The sequence below is a fragment of the Eubalaena glacialis genome, chromosome 7 (assembly GCF_028564815.1).
Source record: "Eubalaena glacialis isolate mEubGla1 chromosome 7, mEubGla1.1.hap2.+ XY, whole genome shotgun sequence".
Lineage (NCBI taxonomy): Eukaryota > Metazoa > Chordata > Mammalia > Artiodactyla > Balaenidae > Eubalaena > Eubalaena glacialis.
Window position 1 is genome coordinate 99,545,328 of NC_083722.1, and position 23,406 is coordinate 99,568,733.

A 23,406-nucleotide genomic window follows, 5' to 3' on the forward strand; every position below is an offset into this window, starting at 1 on the left:
TAAATTCACTAAGTTGCTGATTCAAAGAATAGGGTAAATGCTTCCCCTTGCAGATTTTAAACTTTATAAATGTAGGAATATTTGTTTTATTCATTGGTTTTAAGAGGCATATGGGATAGTACATGGCACAGAGCAGGCAGTCAATAAATAGTATATAAATGAAAGAATAAATTTAACTAACATCTTTTGTGGATCTACTATGTGCTTTTCCATTCCCTTCTTGTTTAACCTTCTTAACAACCCTGGAGGTCAGGCATCACTAATCCTCTCTAAGATTATAGTCTTGGAAATTAGACTGTGAGAGGCTATGGAACTTGTTCAAGGTCAAACATCTAGAAATCAACAGAGCCAGTATTCAAATCTATGTCTTCATACTCCAAGTACTGTGCCCTTTTCTACCACAGGGCCTCAAAGATGCCTTCATAGAGGAAAGAATCACCATCTTATATCTAGCAAAAACAGTGAAACAGTGAAGACCAGAGGATTTTTTAAAAAGTATTTCCAGAGAGCTTGCAAATTGCATCAACAAAAACAGAAGTAATTTATACACAAATATTCATAGCATGATTATTCACAATTGCCAGAAAGTGGGAACAACCCAAATTTCCATCAGTTGATGAATGGAAAAACAAAATGCCATATGCCCATGCAGTGGAATATTATTCAGCCATAAAAAGGAATGGAGTACTGATATTACAACATGGATAAACCTTGAAAATATTATACCAAGTGAGTAAAGCCACATATTCTATGAACCTATTTATATGAAATGTCCAGAATAGGTAAATCCATAAACACAGAGTGAACCAGAGCAGAACTTAGGAGGGTTTAGGGTGTGATTTTTAGTGGATATGTGTTTTCTTTTAGGGTGGTACAATATTCCGGAATTATCTAATGATGATGGTTGAACAACCTTATGGATATACTAAAAACTACTTGTCTTAGTCTGTTCAGGCTGCTATAACAAAATACCACAGACTGGGTGGCTTGTAAACAGCAGTTCATAGTTCTGGAGGCTGGAAGTCCAAGATCAAGATGTCAGCTTGATCAGTTTCTGATGAAAGACTTCTTGCAAATCACAGATTGCCCACTTCTCTTTGTGTCCTCATTTGGTGGAAGAGGCAAGGGATCTCTGGAGTCTATTTTATAAAGGCACTGATCCCATTCGCGTGGGCTCTGTCTTCAGGACCAAATCACCTGTCAAAACCCCACCTCCTAATACCATCATATCATATCACATAAGGCATGAGTTTTCAAGACAGAATTTGGAGGGACGCAAACATTCAGACCAGGGCACCACTTAATTGTACATTTTAAGAGGGTGAGTTATATACTGTGTGAACTATATCTCAACAAAAAATAAGTCTTCTGAGAAACAAAACTAACACAAGTGTTACTACCTCCTGAGAGAGCCTGTCTTGCTGTCAGGAAGTCAGGGTTACTGGAGCCAACTTCCCTCAGACATGATTCACGGGATTATAAACCTATACCTTATCTTAAACACAAATTGACTGCATTGACCAAGGACACACAGATAATTAGTGGCATAATCTGAGTCCAAGTTTCTCAAACTCCAGCCCCTCGTGTCTCTTCCACTTCCAAAGGGCAGCTACTGCAATAAGTGAAAAAGAATGAGGGGCAAACCTCCCTGGCAGCATGAACCCTCTGACTTTAACTCACCTGAGGTGTCATATTGGATCCCTCTGGAAGCGAGAAGGAAGGAGAGCTTCTGTGCTGTGAGAGGGATCTTGAGGAGTCAGGATGTGCACTGACTTCACCACTTCACCGATTTTCAATTTTGTCCCATATCAGCATCTGTAGGGAGCAGAACATCTTTTCATTTCCTGCCTGTCTGTACCAAACACCCTGGGGGCCAAAATTAAAAACCCATAGTATTGACTATGTGATTACCACACACCCCATCAGAGGGTTATGTCCCAGACCAAAGTCTTGAAAATACTTTTGATACAAAAAGGGAAGGCAGTTGCCTGGATTAAGAGTGCCTGAGGGAAACATGATGTCATATATATTATTTGAAAGGTATGAAGGTTGTAATGCATATGTTGCTTGAACTAGTTAAGTAAAAGGAAACAAAAATCAATATAAACTCCCTCGTTTCAGCTATAGTGCTTCCACTTAGATGACATCTACACCAGAAAGGAATTAACACAGCTAGAAACGTATTCTGCTTGTTGATTTGGAAACAAATGTCAAAACAAACAACTTACAATCAACCTGAGATACTACAGAAGAAAGCATTACTCTTTTCTAAGGAACTCTGAAGGCTAGGCCAGTGGTTAACTTAGCAATCCCTTGCAGCAAATACGTTACTTCCACAGTCAGAGATTCACAGGCTGTCAAAGTTGTGCTCTCATCCAATCTGTCTCTACTTGGGCAGATTTGAAAACCAGTGAACAAAAAGATTAATTCCTTTGCCCAAGTTCACATGGCTAATGACTTTCAGAGCAAGGGTTAAACTGAGAAGGTTTGATTTACTTTTCTCACAATAATAATAACTTTTTCTGATTTCGACTTGATAATTGTTTTCTTGTTATTATGTCATAACATGTCTAAACTCTATTTATGTAAATGGACATGGAATTTTATTATTAGAGGTGTTTAGGACAAAAGCATTTGATTGCCTTTGTCAACTGTTTCCCCACTGGAGATGGTGGTTTTTGGTAGGTTGTCTAATAATCCCCTATAGACTTTTGATACAGCAACAAATAAATTTTGAGAAGAGATTATTAAAGTTAGAACTTTTTATTTCTTTGAAAATACTTACACATTCTTTACTAATTTATTCACTTATTTTGTTATTTACTAAGCATCTGTTACATGCTATGTGGTGATAGATGTTGGGCATACAAAGTTATTTGTGGTTTAGTCCATGGTTTAAGGAGCTTATAATCTTGATTTTAAATCTTGAACTTAAATCCAGATTTAAGTGAGAAATCTAGGCAAAATACACTATTCTTCTCAATGAACCATAATGTTAAAATATCAGAAGCTATTTCCTTGGTACAACCTATAGTGGAAAGCACCGTGATCCTGGGGCTGAGATAAATCTGGGTTCAAAACCTTTCTCTAAGTGTAGTTACTAAATGTATGAAATAGAAAAAATTGCTTAATTCTCTGAGAAATTAGATGTAAAATACTTAGCACAGTGGCTGGCCTGTAATCAGGGTGTAATAACAATAAAATGGCCATAACCTTCTTCCCCCTTTACCACTGAGTCCCAATACAAGCGATGTACTTACGTCTACTTCATAGACTCCAGTGGATCCTGAATTACATAGTATAAATAAAGAGGGAAGAGAACAGTGGGAGTGAGAGAGAAGGAGAGAATGCCAAAATCTGGCCTATCATGAATAAAACTGTGGAGGAAAGGTCAAGAGTGATACTGTTTAATTTTGTTGTGAAGTAGACTAAGAAGGGGGGAGGTCACAACCTCCTTTGTAGGTAGGGAAGGAAAAGAAGGCAGGATTGATGACCATTTCTCTTATGTAATTATATTATTCTAAGAATAAATCTGTATCTTGTTCTCTCTATAGCCATATCGATACAAATACTTAAAAGCATTTTATTACTGTATATATACCCACTCTCTCGGGCTGTAAGCTAATATTTGAATTAGAGAATTTTTGAAATAGAGAATACTATATCACCCATCTAATATTTTATTAACTATTAATAATTATTATTTTACCTGATGGTTCACATTTCTTACCATTGAAACATTACTTAGAGTCCTGGGCAACTTATTCATTACTGATGATGATGATCATGATAATAATAATAACGACAATAATTACTGTCCACCGATCTCCTCTAAATCCTCTAAATACATTATATAAATTATATTGGGCCTAAGATGGCTAATATCATCATTTCTGCATTATAGAGGGGCAAGTAAATCATAGTGGCTGAAGATCATGCAGGAATGGCTTCACCAATACCAGGTATCTCACTCCTACTCTCACCTGGTCAACACCAGCCTCAGACCTTAGCAGGGACCTTCTGGAGCAACACTCTTCTTTTTGTAGGTCGTCTCCTGAGCAGGAACTCAACCTTTCTGTCCCTCCCCCAGTGTCTGTGCAGTTTAGCCCTTCATCATCTTCCTCCCTAGTTATTGGTTAACCCGTTACTCTGGAGAAAACTATATTAAAATGTGTAGATGTTACCTACCAAAATTGCTTTATATTTTGCATGCAGCCACAGTGTAGTGATCCTGCTTTCTCTCCCAGGAGGTATCTTTCCCCCAGCTCCCCACATTATATATCCCTTCGAATTGTCTCTTTGTTTTTTCTCCACCCTCTGGGGTAATAGTCATTATCTCTTCCTCTGACCTACTCCTGCTCTGTTCTATCTCCCTCCCTCCTGCCTTCCTTTACTTTCTCAGTCTAATTATATCTTAGCTTAGGATACAGATGTAAAGCTAATGAAATTGTCTTTAAACACTCCTTCAAACTCCCAGCTGTTCACCTCCCTCTGTGTTGAAATGAGTAAAGTTTTAATTTATTTGTTTAAAACTCACTAGGCTAATGTATTCATATATGCAGATGCAGTATGCACTTTGTATATGCTATCTTCTGTGCTTCCTTTAAAGGAAAGGGTGAAATTCTCTAACAAAGTCTTATCCACAGAATAAAATACCACCCCCCCCATGGGAATTACGATAATTCAAAGAACAAAGCAAAACCAAAATGAATTCCCATCTCTGAGCAAAAGAGTAAATAATAAAAATGCAGCAGTATTTGTCTGGGTCAACACTTTTTGCCAGAACTTGATGTGATATTCTCTGTAGAATTTCACTGAAAAGTTATGAATTTCTGCTAAGACTGGCAAATAGGAGTTGCACACAAGTGATCTTTGTAAAATAAAAACTGTCAAGTAAAAGTGAATTCTCCCCTCTCCTCTTGTTTTTCATAGGCAGAGTTCTTAGACACCCTCTTTGGGACTGCTTGTCTCCCCAGTGGTGTGATATTTGCACAAAAACTTGGTTTTAACATAATATTTATCTAACTGGAAATAGAGTCAAGTTTGAAGTTGGTGCTCTGTATTCCTTGTGTTTCCCTTATGATTTCATAGTCTTGCTTTATTCAGTAGCATTCAAGATGAGGAAAGGGGGGCCCTGAACCAAGATGGTGGAGTAGAAGGACGTGCTGTCACTCCCTCTTGTGAGAACACCAGAATCACAACTAGCTACTGGACAGTCATCGACAGGAAGACACTGGAACTCACCAAAAAAGATACCCCACATCCAAAGACAAAGGAGAAGCCACAGTGAGATGGTAGGAGGGGCACAACAACAGTAAAATCAAATCCCATAACTGCTGGGTGGCTGACTCACAGACTGGAGAACACTTATACCACAGAAGTCCACCCACTGGAGTGAAGGTTCTGAGCCCCACGTCAGGCTTCCCAACCTGAGGGTCCAGCTACGGGAGGAGGAATATCTACAGAATCAGACTTTGAAGGCTAGTGGGATTTGATTGCAGGACTTCGACAGGACTGGGGGAAACAGAGACTCCACTCTTGGAGGGCACACACAAAGTAGTGTGCACATCGGGGCCCAGGGGAAGGAGCAGTGACCCCAGGAGAGATTGAATCAGACCTACCTGCTAGTGTTGGAGGGTCTCCTGCAGAGGTGGGGTGTGGCTGTGGCTCACCGTGGGGACACGGACACTGGCAGCAGAAGTTCTGAGAAGTACTCCTTGGTGTGAGCCCTCCCAGAGTCGTCATTAGCCCCACGAAAGAGCCTGGGTAGGCTCCAGTGTTGGGTCGCCTCAGGCCAAACAACCAGCAGGGAGGGAACCCAGCCCCACCCATCAGCAGTCAAGCGGATGATAGTTTTACTGAGCTCTGCCCACCAAAGCAACAGCCAGCTCTACCCACCACCAGTCCCTCCCATCAGGAAACTTGCACAAGCCTCTTAGATGGCCTCATCCACCAGAGGGCAGACAGCAGAAGCAAGAAGAACTACAGTCCTGCAGCCTGTGGAACAAAAACCACATTCACAGAAAGAGAGACAAGATGAAAAGGCAGAGGGCTATGTACCAGATGAAGGAACAAAATAAAACCCCAGAAAAACAACTAAATGAAGTGGACATAGGCAACCTTCCAGAAAAAGAATTCAGAATAATGATAGTGAAGATGATCCAGGACCTCGGAAAAAAAATGGAGACAAAGATCGAGAAGAAGCAAGAAATGTTTAACCAAGACCTAGAAGAATTGAAGAACAAACAAACAGAGATGAACAATACAATAACTGAAATGGAAGCTACACTAGAAGGAATCAACAGCAGAATAACTGAAGCAGAGGAACGGATAAGTGACCTGGAATACAAAATGGTGGAATTCACTGCTGCGGAACAGAATAAAGAAAAAAGAATGAAAAGAAATGAAGACAGCCTAAGAGACCTCTGGGACAACATTAAACGCAACAACATTCGCATTATAGGGATCCCAGAAGGAGAAGAGAGAGAGAAAGGACCAGAGAAAATATTTGAAGAGATTATAGACGAAAACTTCCCTAACATGGGAAAGGAAATAGCCACCCAAGTCCAGGAAGCGCAGAGAGTCCCATACAGGATAAAGCCAAGGAGAAACACACCGAGACACATAGTAATCAAATTGGCAAAAATTGAAGACAAAGAAAAATTATTGAAAGCAACCAGGGAAAAACGACAAATAACATAAAAGGGAACTCCCATAAGGTTAACAGCTGATTTCTCAGCAGAAACTCTACAAGCCAGAAGGGAGTGGCATGACATACTTAAAGTGATGAAAGGGAAGAACCTACAACCAAGATTACTCTACCTGGCAAGGATCTCATTCAGATTTGATGGAGAAATCAAAAGCTTTACAGACAAGCAAAAGCTAAGAGAATTCAGCACCACCAAACCAGCTCTACAACAAAAGCTAAAGGAACTTCTCTAAGTGGAAAACACCAGGGAAGAAAAGGACCTACAAAAACAAACCCAAAACAATTAAGAAAATGGTAATAGGAACATACATATCGATAATTACCTTAAACGTGAATAGATTAAATGCTCCAACCACAAGTCACAGGCTTGCTGATGGATACAAAGACAAGACCCATATATATGCTGTCTACAAGAGACCCACTTCAGACCTAGGGACACATTCAGACTGAAAGAAAGGGGATGGAAAAAGATATTCCATGCAAATGCAAATCAAAAGAAAGCTGCAGTAGCAGTACTCATATCAGAAAAAATAGACTTTAAAATAAAGAATGTTACAAGAGACAAGGAAGGACACTGCATAATGATCAAGGTATCCATCCAAGAAGAAGACATAACAATTATAAATATATATGCACCCAACATAGGAGCACCACAATACATAAGGCAACTGCTGACAGCTATAAAAGAGGAAATCGACAGTAACACAATAATAGTGGGAGACTTTAACACCTCACTTAACGTGAATGGACAGATCATCCAAAATGAAAATAAATCAGGAAACACAAGCTTTAAATGACACAATAGACCAGATAGATTTAATTGATATTTATAGGACATTCCATCCAAAAACAGCAGATTACACGTTCTTCTCAAGTGCACATGGAACATTTTCCAGGATAGATCACATCTTGGGTCACAAATCAAGCCTCAGTAAATTTAAGAAAACTGAAATCATATCAAGCATCTTTTCTGACCACAACGCTATGAGAATAGAAATGAATTACAGGGAAACAAATGTAAAAAACACAAACACGTGGAGGCTAAACAATACGTTACTAAATAACCAAGAGATCACTGAAGAAATCAAAGAGGTAGTCAAAAAATACCTACAGACAAATGACAATGCAAACACGACGATCCAAAACCTATGGGATGCAGCAAAAGCAGTTCTAAGAGGGAAGTTTATAGCTATACAAGCCTAACTCAAGAAACAAGAAAAATCTCAAATAAACAATCTAACCTTACACCTAAAGGACTAGAGAAAGAAGAACAAAAATACCCCAGAGTTAGCAGAAGGAAAGAAATCATAAAGATCACAGCAGAAATAAATAAAATAGAAACCAAGAAAACAATAGCAAAGATCAATAAAACTAAAAGCCGGTTCGTTGAGAAGATAAGCAAAATTGATAAACCATTAGCCAGACTCATCAAGAAAAAGAGGGACAGGACTCAAATCAATACAAGTAGAAATGAAAAAGGAGAAGTTACAATAGACACCACAGAAATACAAAGCATCCTAAGAGACTACTACAGACAACTCTATGCCAATAAAATGGACAACCTGGAAGAAATGGACAAATTCTTAGAAAAGTATAACCTTCCAAGACTGAACCAGGAAGAAATGGAAAATATGAACAGACCAATCACAAGTAATGAAATTGAAACTGTGATTAAAAATCTTCCAACAAACAAAAGTCCAGGACCAGATGGCTTCACAGGTAAATTCTATCAAACATTTAGAGAAGAGCTAACACCCATCCTTCTCAAACTCTTCCAAAAAATTGCAGAGGAAGGAACACTCCCAAACTCATTCTATGAGGCCACCATCACCCTGATACCAAAACCAGACAAATATACTACAAAAAAGGAAAATTACAGACCAATATCACTGATGAATATAGATGCAAAAATCCTCAACAAAATATTAGCAAACAGAATCCAACAACACATTAAAAGGATCATACACCATGATCAAGTGGGATTTATCTCAGGGATGCAAGGATTCTTCAATATACGCAAATCAATCAATGTGATACACCATATTAACGAATTGAAGAAGAAAAACCATATGATCATCTCAATAGATGCAGAAAAAGCTTTTGAAAAAATTCAACACCCATTTATGATAAAAACTCTCCAGCAAGTGGTCATAGAGGGAACCTACCTCCACATAAAAAAGGCCATATACAACAAACCCACAGCAAACATCATTCTCAATGGGGAAAACTGAAAGCATTTCCTCTAAGATAAGGAACAAGACAAGGATGTCCACTCTCGCCACTATTATTCAACATAGTTTTGGAAGTCGTAGCCATGGCAAGCAGAGAAGAAAAAGAAATAAAAGGAATCCAAATTGGAAAAGAAGAAGTAAAACTGTCACTGTTTGTAGGTGACATGATACTATACATAGAGAATCCTAAAGATGCCACCAGAAAACTACTAGAGCTAATCAATGAATGTGGTAAAGTTGCAGGATACAAATTAATGCACAGAAATCTCTTGCATTCCTATACACTAATGATGAAAAATCTGAAAGAGAAATTAAGGAAAAACTCCCATTTACCATTGCAACAAAAAGAATAAAATACCTAGGAATAAACCTACCTAAGGAGACAAAAGACCTGTATGCAGAAAACTATAAGACACTGATGAAAGAAATTAAAGATGATACCAACAGATGGAGAGATATACCATGTCCTTGGATTGGAAGAATCAATATTGTGAAAATGACTATACTACCCAAAGCTATCTACAGATTCAATGCAATCCCTATCAAATTACCAAGGCATTTTTTACAGAACTAGAACAAAAAATCTTAAAATTTTTATGGAGACACAAAAGGCCCCAAATAGCCAAAGCAGTCTTGAGGGAAAAAAACGGAGCTTGAGGAATCAGACTCCCTGACTTCAGACTATATTACAAAGCTACAGTAATCAAGACAATATGGTACTGGCACAAAAACAGAAACATAGATCAATGGAACAAGATAGAAAGCCCAGAGACAAACCCACACATTTATGGTCACCTAATCTATGACAACGGAGGCAAGGGTATACAATGGAGAAAAGACAGTCTCTTCAATAAGTGGTGCTGGGAAAACTGGATAGCAACATTTAAAAGAATGATTGCCAACAGACACATGAAAGAATGCTCAACATCATTAATCATTAGAGAAATGCAAATCAAAACTACAATGAGGTATCATCTCACACCGGTCAGAATGGCCATCATCAAAAAGTCTAGAAACAATAAATGCTGGAGAGGGTGTGGAGGAAAGGGAACACTCTTGCACTGTTGGTGGGAATGTAAATTGATACAGCCACTATGGAGAACAGTATGGAGGTTCCTTAAAAAACTAAAAATAGAACTACCATATGACCCAGCAATCCCACTACTGGGCATATACCCTGAGAAAACCATAATTCAAAAAGAGTCATGTACCAAAATGTTCATTGCAGCTCTATTTACAATAGCCAGGACACGGAAGCAACGTAAGTGTCCATCATCGGATGAATGGATAAAGAAGATATGGTACATATATACAATGGAATATTACTCAGCCATAAAAAGAAATGAAATGGAGGTATTTGTAGTGAGGTGGATGGAGTTAGAGTCTGTCATACAGAGTGAAGTAAGTCAGAAAGAGAAAAACAGATACAGTATACTAACACATATATATGGAATCTAAGGGAGAAAAAAAAAAGGTCATGAAGAACCTAGTGGCAAGACGGGAATAAAGACACAGACCTACTAGAGAATGGACTTGAGGATATGGGGAGGGGGAGGGGTGAGATGTGACAGGGTGAGAGAGTGGCATGGACATATATACACTACCAAATGTAAAATAGATGGCTAGTGGGAAGCAGCCGCATAACACAGGGAGATCAGCTCGGTGCTTTGTGACTACCTAGAGGGGTGGGATAGGGAGGGTGGGAGGGAGGGAGATGCAAGAGGGAAGAAATATGGGAACATATGCATATGTATAACTGATTCACTTTGTTATAAAGCAGAAACTAACACACCATTGTAAAGCAATTATACTCCAATAAAGATGTTAAAAAAAAAAAAAAAGAATGAAATTAGAACACTGCCTAACACCATACACAAAAATAAACTCAAAATGGATTAGAGACCTAAATGTAAGACTGGACACTATAAAACTCTTAGAGGAAAACATAGGAAGAACACTCTGACATAAATCACAGCAAGATCTTTTTGGATCCACCTCCTAGAGTAATGGAAATAGAAACAAAAATAAACAAATGGGACCTAATGAAACTTCAAAGCTTTTGCACAGCAAAGGAAACCATAAACAAGACGAAAAGACAACCCTCAGAATGGGAGAAAATATTTGCAAACGAATCGACAGACAAAGGATTAATCTCCAAAATATGTAAACAGCTCATGCAGCTCAATATTAAAAAAAAACCCAATCCAAAAATGGGCAGAAGACCTAAATAGACATTTCTCCAAAGAAGACATACAGATGGCCAAGAAGCACATGAAAAGCTGCTCAACATCACTAATTAGCAGAGAAATGCAAATCAAAACTACAATGAGGTATCACCTCACACCAGTTAAAATGGGCATCATCAGAAAATCTGCAAACAACAAATGCTGGAGAGGGTGTGGAGAGAAGGGAATCCTCTTGCACTGTTGGTGGGAATGTAAATTGATAGAGCCACTATGAAGAACAGTATGTAGGTTCCTTAAAAAACTAAAAATAGAATTACCATATGACCCAGCAATCCCACTACTGGGCATATACCCAGAGAAAACCATAATTCAAAAAGACACATGCACCACTGTGTTCATTGCAGCACTATTTACAATAGCCAGGTCATGGAAGCAACCCAAATGCCCATTGACAGACGGATGGATAAAGAAGTTGTGGTACATATATACAATGGAATATTACTCAGCCATAAAAAGGAACGAAATTGCGTCATTTGTTGAGACGTGGATGGATCTAGAGACTGTCATACCGAGTGAAGTAAGTCGAAAGAGAAAAACAAATATCGTATATTAACGCATATATGTGGAACCTAGAAAAATGGTACAGATGAACCGGTTTGTAGGGCAGAAATTGAGACACAGATGTAGAGAACAAACGTATGGACACCAAGGGGTGAAAGCGGCGGGGGGATGGAGAGGGGTGTGATGAATTGGGCGATTGGGATTGATGTATATACATTGATGTGTATAAAATCGATGACTAATAAGAACCTGCTGTATAAAAAAATAAATAAAATTAAATTAAAAAATAAAAAAATAAAAAGTTGAGGAAAGGGAAAAGGAGATTATCAATCAATTGTACTTCATAATTGTTTATGATTTCATAATATCTAAATTAATCCCCAATTCAATAAATAAGTAAATGAATAAATGTTTTGTTCAGTGATTTGGAATCACTTTTGAAGAAAATGTAACTATGCGTACTAATGAATGAAAGTAATTACCACTTATAGTGATAATTATTTCTTTATATATACATGTATTAAATCATTACGTTGGATACCTTAAATTAATACAGTGTTGTAGGTCAGTTATATTGCAGTAGACTGAGGGAAAAACAAACACTATTACTAACATCAAAAAATTTAAAAAAATACACACACAGAGAAGAAATCACTCTTGAAGTTTGTTCTTTCCTTTTTATTATGTTAATGAATAGAAATCCGAGGAATCTAGAACAATATTTGCCACTTTGTAGTTTTATAACTTTAAGTAAATAACTCTACCATTTAAAACCTGAGATTTGCATAAGTAAATAATGGAATGGAAGCAAAATGAGTTTTCTGGGCTAGTGTTACCCACACTTCAGTGATCATCTATTTCTGTTCAATCTGTATACTCCTTGTATACAGAGTATTATTATTTAGTCCAATTTTTTTTAGCCAGCATTTTATTTATTTATTTATTTAAATTGAAGTATGGTTCATTTGCAATGTTGTGTTAGTTTCAGATGTACAGCAAAATGATTTATATATGTATATGTATATATATATATATGCTTTTCAGGTTCTTTTCTATTATTTTATACTTTATTACAAGATATTTACTTCCATTTTTATTAACTCTGTTTTTTACCAAAAGAAACTTCATCATAGCAGTATCATTTGTTACAATTAAAAAATAACCATAAAAGTAAGTATTATAGAAACAAATGCGTGAAAGCCTGGCTTGTTCTCAGATGACTCTGATTCCGAGTCCTGATTTTTCTCCGCAAAAATAAGACTGTCAAATGTTAGACAGGTTTTTAAGACATGCTGACATCAACTCAGACTTTCTTCTTTATTTTAATCAGAAGAAATCAAAGAGAATTCAAGAAGGAATGAATTTATTCTGGAGTGAGTCAGTATTATTTAGTGCCTTGTCTCTGTACAGTCTAAAAATTATGTCTCATACCAGTGCTGTGCATCCCACATTTTGGGAAATGCTAATATAGAAGGTTGACATTTTCTCACTCTCAAAATAGATGTAATACCCCAGTGTGATGTATCAGATGCACCCTGGCAGTATTGATTCAGGTATATCATATTTTTATGTGAGATTATGTTCTCTTCATGCCTTATTTTTTATATGTGGAAATAATTGTATTTTTGACCCCATATACTATGCAAAAATTAGTATAAATCAATTGTGGGCTAAGACATGTAACGATACTGTTATATTGCTTTTATTATTCTATTTAATGATGTTCAAAGGTTTTGTAAATAGAAAGAATATGACCCATCTTCTTACTTACCTCTGCCTATCCAGCATATCACACAGTGAGTGACATAAAGGGGCTGGACTAACCTGTGAATGGGGTCCTGGAACAGGGACCGCCTGGCACATAATATTATTGTGATTAGAGGCCCTTTAAGCACATGATATTTTGACAGAGTGCTGAGTAGTTGTGGTATTAGTTGTGTGAGATTTAACACAGAAACCATTCTTAAAGTCTGAGGGAGTCCAGTTGCCTCTTACAAATGGGACTTACGAGTTTCTTTGGTTTCAGTGCCTTATTTTTAACATTCTTTGAAGTGCCTTTCAGTTCAGTGATCTGTGAAAGTGCAATCTTGTTTCTGTTTTTAGCCATCCAGTGCTGTTATCATAATAAGCCCAATGTTTTAAACGTGTGTCTTCTAGTATAATTTCTCCTTAAGCAGGACTATCTAAGCCATTCACTCCCCACCCACAAAGATAATATCTGGATAATGGAAGCATTAGAAGAATGCTAGGGTCATTCTCAACTTTTTTTTCTCTTTATAAAGTAGTAATGAACGTTTATTGTCTCATGCAAGTTTTTTTTTTGTCAGGAATTTGGGAACAGCTTAGCTGGGGGGTTCTGACCTCAGGAAGTGGCAGTCAGATGTCATCTGGGGCTGCAATTTCTGAAGGCTTGACTGGGGCCGGAGGATCCACTTTCAGGTTGGCTCTGTCACATCCATGGCTGGCAAGCTCATCCTGGCAGTTGGAGGGGGGCCTCTGCTTCTCCACACAGAGCTCCTCCGTGGCTGCTGTGTATCCTCATGGCAGAGCCCTCGGCTTCCTCCAAGAGCAAATGGCCCAGAGAGAAAGCAAAAGGAACCGCAGTGCCTAGGTGCAAGCCATGGTGGTCGAAGGCCATTTCTTCCCTATTCTGTTTGTCAGAGTGTGTCCCTGTGTTTTGTTTACACTATAGGGAAAGGCATTAGCCTCCATCCTTCAGAAGGAGGAGCATCAAAGAATTTAAAACCACCCCAATCCACTTCTCTTCATCTCCTGTGTTCCCGCAGTGGGGCAGACTCTCAGCACTTCTTACGGAGATGATGCAGAACAGTTCTAACTGGTCTTCTCATGCTCACTCTTCTTCCCCTCGTCTCCATTTCTGTTCCATTCTCCACGTAGCAGCCAAAGTGATCATTTAAAAACATAAATCTACCTTATCACGCTTCTTAACTTTGAGTGGCTTATTACTGCACATGGAATAAAATGTAGAGGCCTGTGTCCTATGTATGATGTCCCTGCCTTCTTCTCTCACCTCTTCCCATGCAACTCTCTGCCAGGCTCATTAGGAATTCTAACCTCTCCATAACTGAAACAAGTCAGTCTCTTCCTGACGCAGGACATTTACACCTGCTGTTCACTCTGTCTTGGTCTTTCCCCTTGTTTTTCTGTGACCGGCTTTATTCTTTGACTTTGCACTTTAATCCCTCTCCATCAGAGTAACTTACCTGATGAAACTAAAGTAGCACCTTTCCACTGGTCTCTCTCTTCTTTATTAAAAAAACCCACAAAACTTTATTGAAGTATAATTGACATGTAAGAAGCTCACCATTTAAAAAATGTACAAATTTATACATTTTGACTTATATGTATAACTACGAAACCATCACCGCAAGTAAAATGATCCGTCACCCCAAAAGTTTCCTCATGGCCCTTTATAAAGAGCATCCTTCATTGTTTCCTGAATTAACCTGCTGCTTTATCATTACAGTGCTTATGACAGTTTACATGCACTAATTGCTCTTATTTCAGTCTGTACTAACTTACTTGTGTGTCTCTACAATTAAAGTGTATGTTTCATGTAAAGAGAAAATGTGTCTGTAGAATTCAGTGCTGTATCTCCATGATCACGTTGCCTGGAACTTTGTAGACGTTTGATAATTTTTTTGAATAAATGATCAATTAAACATACTATCAACTGACAAGGCCCTTAAAACGACACAGGTCAAGTGCTCTGGTGCTAAGTCAGGAAGTTGGCAGTGTCAAGGAGATTAGGATTCACTTAGGAATGTAGGGTTTGGTGCTATTGTAGCTGCCCTTTCAATATGAGTAGGTTTGTGAATTTTAACAAAGCGGGTGAAAGCCTTCTGAATCTGAAAAAGAGAATGAGGTGCATATGTTTAAAGAATAAACAAAGAAAAACAAGATCCCCATTGGGCTGTCATGTAAGGTGAGAAGAAGAGGAAGAAAGGTGAGCATTGAATGCCATGTATAGTAACCTGGTCTTTATTTCCGTAGAGAAAGAGAAGCAATCGTTGAAGTTTTTTTAGCCTGACCTCAACTTGTAGTCATCTTGTCCTTACCTCAGTGCAATTAATATCGCACCAGTAGATGAGAAAACACATGTGATTGTCTTTAAAACCTTTGCTTTACTTGTGTTTACATGATTTCCATCATTCTGAAAGAAGAAAAGTTAGGAAAGTACAAATATCATTCAAAATATGTGTTTGAACTTCTCTTAAAGAGAAGATCGGTTTAACCATTTTCTGGAGCGGTCCATTCTGTGTTGGTAGCAAATAAAGTGTTTATTTGTAAGGTTTTCGTAGCCTTAGAAATGTTTACACAGATGTTAGGAAATACATTTTGTACATAACCAAATAGACGCTTTGTCTGCACTTATTTTGGTATTGATTGCATTATACTGAGTGGTTGTAATTAGGTCACTATATTGAGGAGAGAAGCAGTGTCAGAATGAGGAGTCTGAATTTGAATTTGGATGTCTTTAAGGAGATTCCTTTCCTCTACGATTCCTAATTTGAGCATACATGGCACTCATTCAACATTTTCTGAACTCACCTATTGTATATGCCTGCACAACTGTAATATACACAACAAGAAGAATAACAAATATATGGGCTATACACTTTCTAAATATATTAAAACATCCATTTGATATACCAAGTACAATAGAATCTATAACTCTCTTTGATTTAATTTTATGTTTTGGTGGTTATTGACTGACTAACAGCATGGAGAATTATGGCCAATAAGTAAATAACATGACAGTGGAATGCCATGTGCATTCAAATAGTTCTTGACTATGAAACTTTCAGTAGTCTCTACCATGTGTTCATTCAGCACCTACAATATGACAAAAACTCAACTGAATGTATCTGCCTCCATTGATCTTGTCAGTTATCCTGGTAGGTAGATACACTGAGATCAACCCTGCTTAATAAATAAGAAAACTGTGGCTTAGATAGAACTTTCCCATAGTAACACTTTCCCATAGTAACATCACTTGTAAATTGTTGAACTGAATTGAAAGTTGAGTTTGTGGTCCCTGAAATGATCAGGCAATAGTTAATTGATTTTCAAGTCTGTGTGATGACACATTTTTATTTCATCTTAGAATCTGGATTGGGTATTTTTGATAGAAAGAATAGGTCATATTTTAGGTGGCCAGATTAAGGTTCCATAAGAATGTCCTGCGTTGGCTGAGATCTAGATGTGTTGAAGATATTTTAGCAAGTGGAACGTGTGGGTCGATGGATTTCTTTCATCTTCTTCTAAACTGAATGATTAAAGCCAGTTTTGCCTTATAGCTAATGGTATCTGATAAAAATTTAACCATTTGGTACTAGGAAGAAGAGTAGAGACTATGTTATCATCATCACCATCTGAGGTAGTCACATATATTGATTACCTGTGATGTCCCAGTCAGTTCCAAACAGTTATACTTGTATTTAAATAAAATCATGTATTTCAATAAACATTGCAGTCTGGCAAGAATCATATTATTTTTACATAAATCGGTGTTTTCAGGCAGTCTCATTATTTTTGTATTTTAAGAATACTGTACCTTGAAGACCTTGACTTATTTGGGAATGGCATGCAGATTGGGCTTCCTGAAAATCTACTGGCACATATTCAAGATAAATTTTCAAAAGTGGGAGATGATTTTGGGAACATAATGCATCACTTTGCTTACCTAGTTAATGACTCTCAGTCTGTATTTCATTGGAGAGCTACATTCTTGGAGTAATGTTGAATAGGGTTCCTGAGAAGCTGTTTTCTTTTGAAAATTTGAAACATTACTGATCAAGATCCCTTAGGCCGATTCTATGGACGAGGTAATATTTACATATCCATTGATTCCATGAAAATATGCAAATTCTTTGCTCTTCCTAAATAAATAATCTGGTAAAGGATGATTTCCCTGGAGTGTCTGGTTGATCAGGATATAATAGTGTGGAGCTTGGAGAGTTATTTAGTATTAGATCAGAAGAAAAGTGTGTGTGTATGTGTCTATGTGTCTTTCTGTGTAACCATGTGTGTGTATTACTTGGGTATTTAGAGTAGGTTTTTCCTTACTCTTTTTCAAAGATAAATGTGATGAATTTTGCAGATTTCTTGTCTCTGATCTCAGCCTATTAATGGAAACACTCAAAAACTGACTATATTTGGAAAAATTATAAACTTTTTAAAGAAGTAATATTTATCATATTAGACACAGTTTCATATCACATTGAGTATGTGACCAGTGTTTAACCAGGTAAAATACAGAATTTGAGATATGATTTGAGTTATACTTTAGAGGGAATAGTACATCCTTTGATGGTGATACTATACTTTCTTTGCTTGTCTTAGGATTTCATGGCATATTTTTATTAACTCCTTTGAAACATTGGCCAGTATTACACAATTTACTAAGTATTTCTGTGATGCATTCTTTTTTTTTTTTTAAACATCTTTATTGAAGTATAATTGCTTTACAATGGTGTGTTAGCTTCTGCTTTATAACAAAGTGAATCAGTTATACATATACATATGTTCCCATATCTCTTCCCTCTTGCATCTCCCTCCCTCCCACCCTCCCTATCCCACCCCTCTAGGTGGTCACAAAGCACCTTCTATTAATATCAAATGCCTATAAATTTTATAGTAAAGTGATTTGTTTTGGGCATTTTAAAGATGATATTGTTCATAGTTGCTATGGCAGGTCCCATCTGAATCTACATCTCTCCCGTAGATTTCAGGACATATTCCACAATGTCACACATCATGGACTAGAGAACAGGATTTATTGGGAAAGTCACATAGATCAAGAGTTAGCACAGAGAAAAGCCAAAGGTCCCCTAATCCTCCATACCCAACCAAAAGATAAGTTAGAACCTGACTGCCTTGAGCCTGCAATGCGGGTTTGTGTTCCCGTCAAGGCCCCCTTCTCTCCAGTGATCTACCTTTGTCAGTAAAGGATAAGCAGGCTGCTTGGCCCCAGGCAAGCTATTTGTAGGAGTTCTAGAATCCTGGGTCTGAGCTCCCAGAGACCTTAAGGCCCTGTGCGATGGTGTAGTTTCCCCTGCATGGAGCATGAGCTCGGGTGCAGCCTCTCCTACTGGGAGAGAGTAGGGCAGCCCCCATCCTAGTTGGCATATTGTCCATGGACACCAAGTGAGCTTCTTTGTTTATCTTCAGACAGTACTGCTCTTTCAAACTACAATGGTAGATTTACATGATCCTTAAGCAGGCAGGTAAAACATTTTGTCAAAGCTGGTCACCTCTTAGACAGAGTCTCATTACTTAGCGGAAGGTTCACTATAATAACCATGAGAATTATTTATCATTCTCTGTCCTAGGTGGGTGGCATTGCACTAATACTGGATAAAACAAATGAAGCTCTGTCATGTTTTTTCCCTTCTAGGAGTTTATGAGATGACATCATTCTCAGAGTCTAAACTTTTGGAATAAAAAATAGGACTAAAGTCTGTGCCTTCGTGTGAAGCTTTAATTAAAAGCAGTCAATAAACACCTATGTAGATATGTTAAACTTATTGATAATATTTTAAGGGTCCTGCGGTTTGAACATAGATAGGATTAAATGTTTAAAATAGACCTTTTAACCACCCTGATATAAATATTTCTTTGGAGAGAAGCAGGTGAGAAGCATATTGAATTATGAATAATTCCCACATCAATTTACATGCAAATTAATTTACTAAACAAATTATAGCTTATCCATTGAGCATATTTATTTTATTTTAAGAGACTAATAAAATGGACGTTTCTTGTCTTCCAAATTCTTTCTGTGTTTTCATTTAGGTAAAAATGATGATGCTCACAATGATAATCCGAGTATGAACAATAGTAACAGCAATAATTTATGGGGTGTTTACTCTGGTGGTAGTAAAGAACCAAACCAGGTATGTTTTGGGTTGGCCAAAAAGTTCATTTGGGTGTTCCCATAACATTTTACGGGAAAACCTGAACGAACTTTTTGGCCAGCCCAGTATTTACATACTTGTATATGTGTGTGTATATATTCATTTAATCTGTACACCATCCCTGGGAGGTAGATTCTTTTATTACGTCTATTTTTCAGATAGGGAAACTTATAATTAGAGAAGTTCAATCGTTTGCCTTTCATCACTCTCCATGCGGGAGCAGGATTTGAATCTAGGCGGTATAACTCTAAGTCCCCGTGCTTGTTATCACTATTCGATACTGCCTCCTGTCCGCAAGTTGTAAGACCATCTTGCAGATATAATTTTAATTCATAAATGTTATGTGCTGAGGTTTTTTTACGATCGGATGTTGAATTTACAGTGAATTGGCTCCACATCTGATTACCCATCATGTCTTTTTTGGTATTGCATACAGGACATAGTTAAATGTTAAGGGAAACATCCTCGATAATATCTTCTTCTTTGAGGTTATCTGACTTCCACACATAGTAAATATGAACTCAGAAATTGATTATTTAGGGAGATCATTGAACAAAATGTCTTGAGCTTTGTAGTGGGAAAGGGATAAAAGACCAGGTCACCACCAGGCATAGTTTGCAAATTCTTTGGCAGCTACGCTTGGCGGTCCCTGTGATTTCCAAGGCATTTGCAAGGCAACCTCCATTCTTTTGCACCTACTACTACTCTCCTAATCCTTTTTCTTCCCAAGATTTCAGAGACTGTCATGAAAATTATAGCAAGGTCAGTCCTTTGTTATAAATTTAATAAGAACCAAAACATTGGGATGCAAAGGAAAGGTCAGTGCCTCTTCTGAATTTGTCATGTCTCTTCTAAGTTCAGCATTAACACTTTAAATGAAGTTTCAGGAGCTTTCAAAGGTCTTTGGCAAGGAGCACCTTACACTTGAACGAGAGAGCCTGAACAAAAGTTCATAAAAATGCTAAGGCATTTTTGTCCTGACTTAGGGCCCCTGAGTAATAATTTTGATCAACGTCAGCATAGAGCTTTAGCAACATGGTACATCTGGTGACTGATGGCACCCCAGCTGTTCCCACGGAAGGGTGCAAAAGAAAGAACCAGCAGCCTGAAGCCATGAAGACCAGCATCTGAGAAGCACTGCTGTGTGTCTATGAAAGTACCAACGGAGAGGAGCTCAGACTCAATCCGAACTGTCCCCCAGTGTAAAGATGCTTGTGCATCAAGAGGCTACGGATGGGAAAGTCGGACTTTATCAAGTCTCAGATGTCAGAGAATGACATGATAGTGTTCAGCAGTCCCTTAAAACAGCCATTGTTTACCCCCATCTAATCCTATGACTTGAAAGTACAAGAAAAATATTCTGTTGAAAGTGTTACACTTTGTCAGTTTTTCTTCTCCCCTCCTCCTCCCTAATGAACTTTTTTTGCATTCATCCGTTCTAACCAGGCAGCTGCTGAAATTTTTATTCATGCTTTGGTCGCCTCAAGAATTGATTTTTGTAATTCTCTTTTATGACCTTCCCTTATCAGGCTATATTGAGGCTGCAACATACTCTGAATTCAGCAGGTGCTTGAAGCCTGGCAGCGTCTTACTGCCTCTCTTCCACCTCCCTTTAGTGACTCCCAGTAGCAAACGCAATTGCTCCTCTGATTTTAATTTTTACTTGCTGTGTCACCAGACAACCTTGTTAGTCCTATCACTGAGCCCAGTTGGCAGTGTTAGGAGGTCTGAGTGGTTCCACACTCCGTAAACTGCAGTGGTATTAGCAAATACAATTGCACATTCGGAATCACCTAAACCTTACTATACAGGAAGTCTTCTGGCTTATTTTGAGGGAGAAAATGCTTTAGAGAGAAAAGAGAAAAAAATCAAAGCAAACTCTGCTTGCCTCTCAACATTCTAATCACCAATGATTGGAATTTTTAGGAACCAATTTCAGTTTTATGGTTCTAGCTAAAATTGAATTTATTGTATGTATGTATATGTATATGTACGTATGTACGGATACATATATTTTTTTAATATGGTATTTGAAGTGCAATGAAGCCAGCACTCTTTCCTTGATTTTGTGTGTGTATCACTTTTATTCTATAATTCAAAAATATCAAGAAATCTATGTATCTTTAAGAGAAATTCAATGAAGTTAGACACTAAAGGCAAATAAATATAAATAGCTCCTGGCAGCTAAGGCCCTAAAAATCAGTTCAATTAGTTGATGTATTTATTTGTGCATGTACAGCCATGACATTTGTACAAATGTTGTCCCAACATATATACATAAATGGGGAGATAAAGATCCACTTCCTTGGTTTTGTAGCTGAACAAATTTCCTCAAGCTGTTACTAATGGTAACAACTTTTCCCATTTAAAAGGCATTTTCAAACGGGACAACAAGGTTGTTTTTTCTTTCCTTGGCCTTCAAAGTAATTTTTAATCTAAGAAAAATACACTTAAATGTATACAACAAAATACATTATTAATAATAACATCTGGTATTTGTTGAATATTTGCTATGTATCCAGCATTGTGTTAAATGTTTTACGTGCAGTATCCCATTTTAATTTTCAAAATGGGTTAGTCAGTGGCAGTTGTAGATATTCTATATACTAAGGAATCAGTGATGGCAATCTGGGTTTAGAGTAGACTATAGTAGACTTGTTTTGAAGCTGAATATCTATTTTAAGCACGTTATTTTTACGTGGTGTATATGTTTTGGATCAATATAAATTTCTTTAAAAAATACATTCAGCCATAGCTGAAATAACATGCTTAAAGTAATAAATAGCTTTTCCACAAAGGAAAAAAAAATGCATTCAGTCACGCTGTACATAAGACTAGGAAAATACCAATTGTCCATTTCAGAGATTAGGAGGTATCCACATATAGGGGTTATGGTTGGAGTTTTGGCTAAAGCCCTTCTATACCACCCCTGGGCACTGATGCTAATTGTGGGTTCCATTTTATCCATTTTACAGAAGATGAAACTAAGGCTTATAGAGTTTAAATGCTTTCTCAAGATCATACAGCTGGTAAGTGGTGGAGGACTAACTCAAAACTAGTCTTTCTGAACCCAGAATCTGTGAGCTGTTAACCACCATACAGCATCACCATCGTTAGTCCTCTGGTAATCTGTTTTCCATAAATCCCAAGTTTATGGCCCCTTTATTCTGATGTCATTTTCTCCGTCCTTTTGGGTAGTTTAAAATAAACCCTGTTTGCAACTTCAAAGATGGTGAGCAGCTAGACCAATGTGTGGTATTATTGCATAGGGTCAGAAGACACCCAGAAAGCCCATCTAACTACTTAACAGCTTTGCTTGCAGCACTTTCTGTATTATGGCCATCTTTTATAGCATGGTTTGTAGCATTCATCAAACTTCCTTTGGTTAAAAGTTTGTAACGCCAGAGAACCCTCGACTCATCAGTCAAAGAAAAATAATTCCTTGGAGGAAGTTACATCAGCATTATTCATTACTGCATTAGAGAGTGTACTTGGGTCAATTCTCTAGCACACATCAAATTCCTGAGGGAATTAAATGGAGAAACAAGCATTGGGTATAAGTTGGATGAGGTTCTCCATTGCCTGAGGTCTGAGTTAGTTGTCAGCAAGAGTCTAAAATCTCTTCTTTATTGAGATTTGGAGCACTTGTTTCTCAAGCGATAAAATATTCAGAACCTCAATTTTGGGATTCTACCCCATCCCTATTTTAGTTATGGGATTCTTATTAATAGAGAGCATGTCATCCACAGATTACAAGTGCTATGTGGTAGTAATATAAC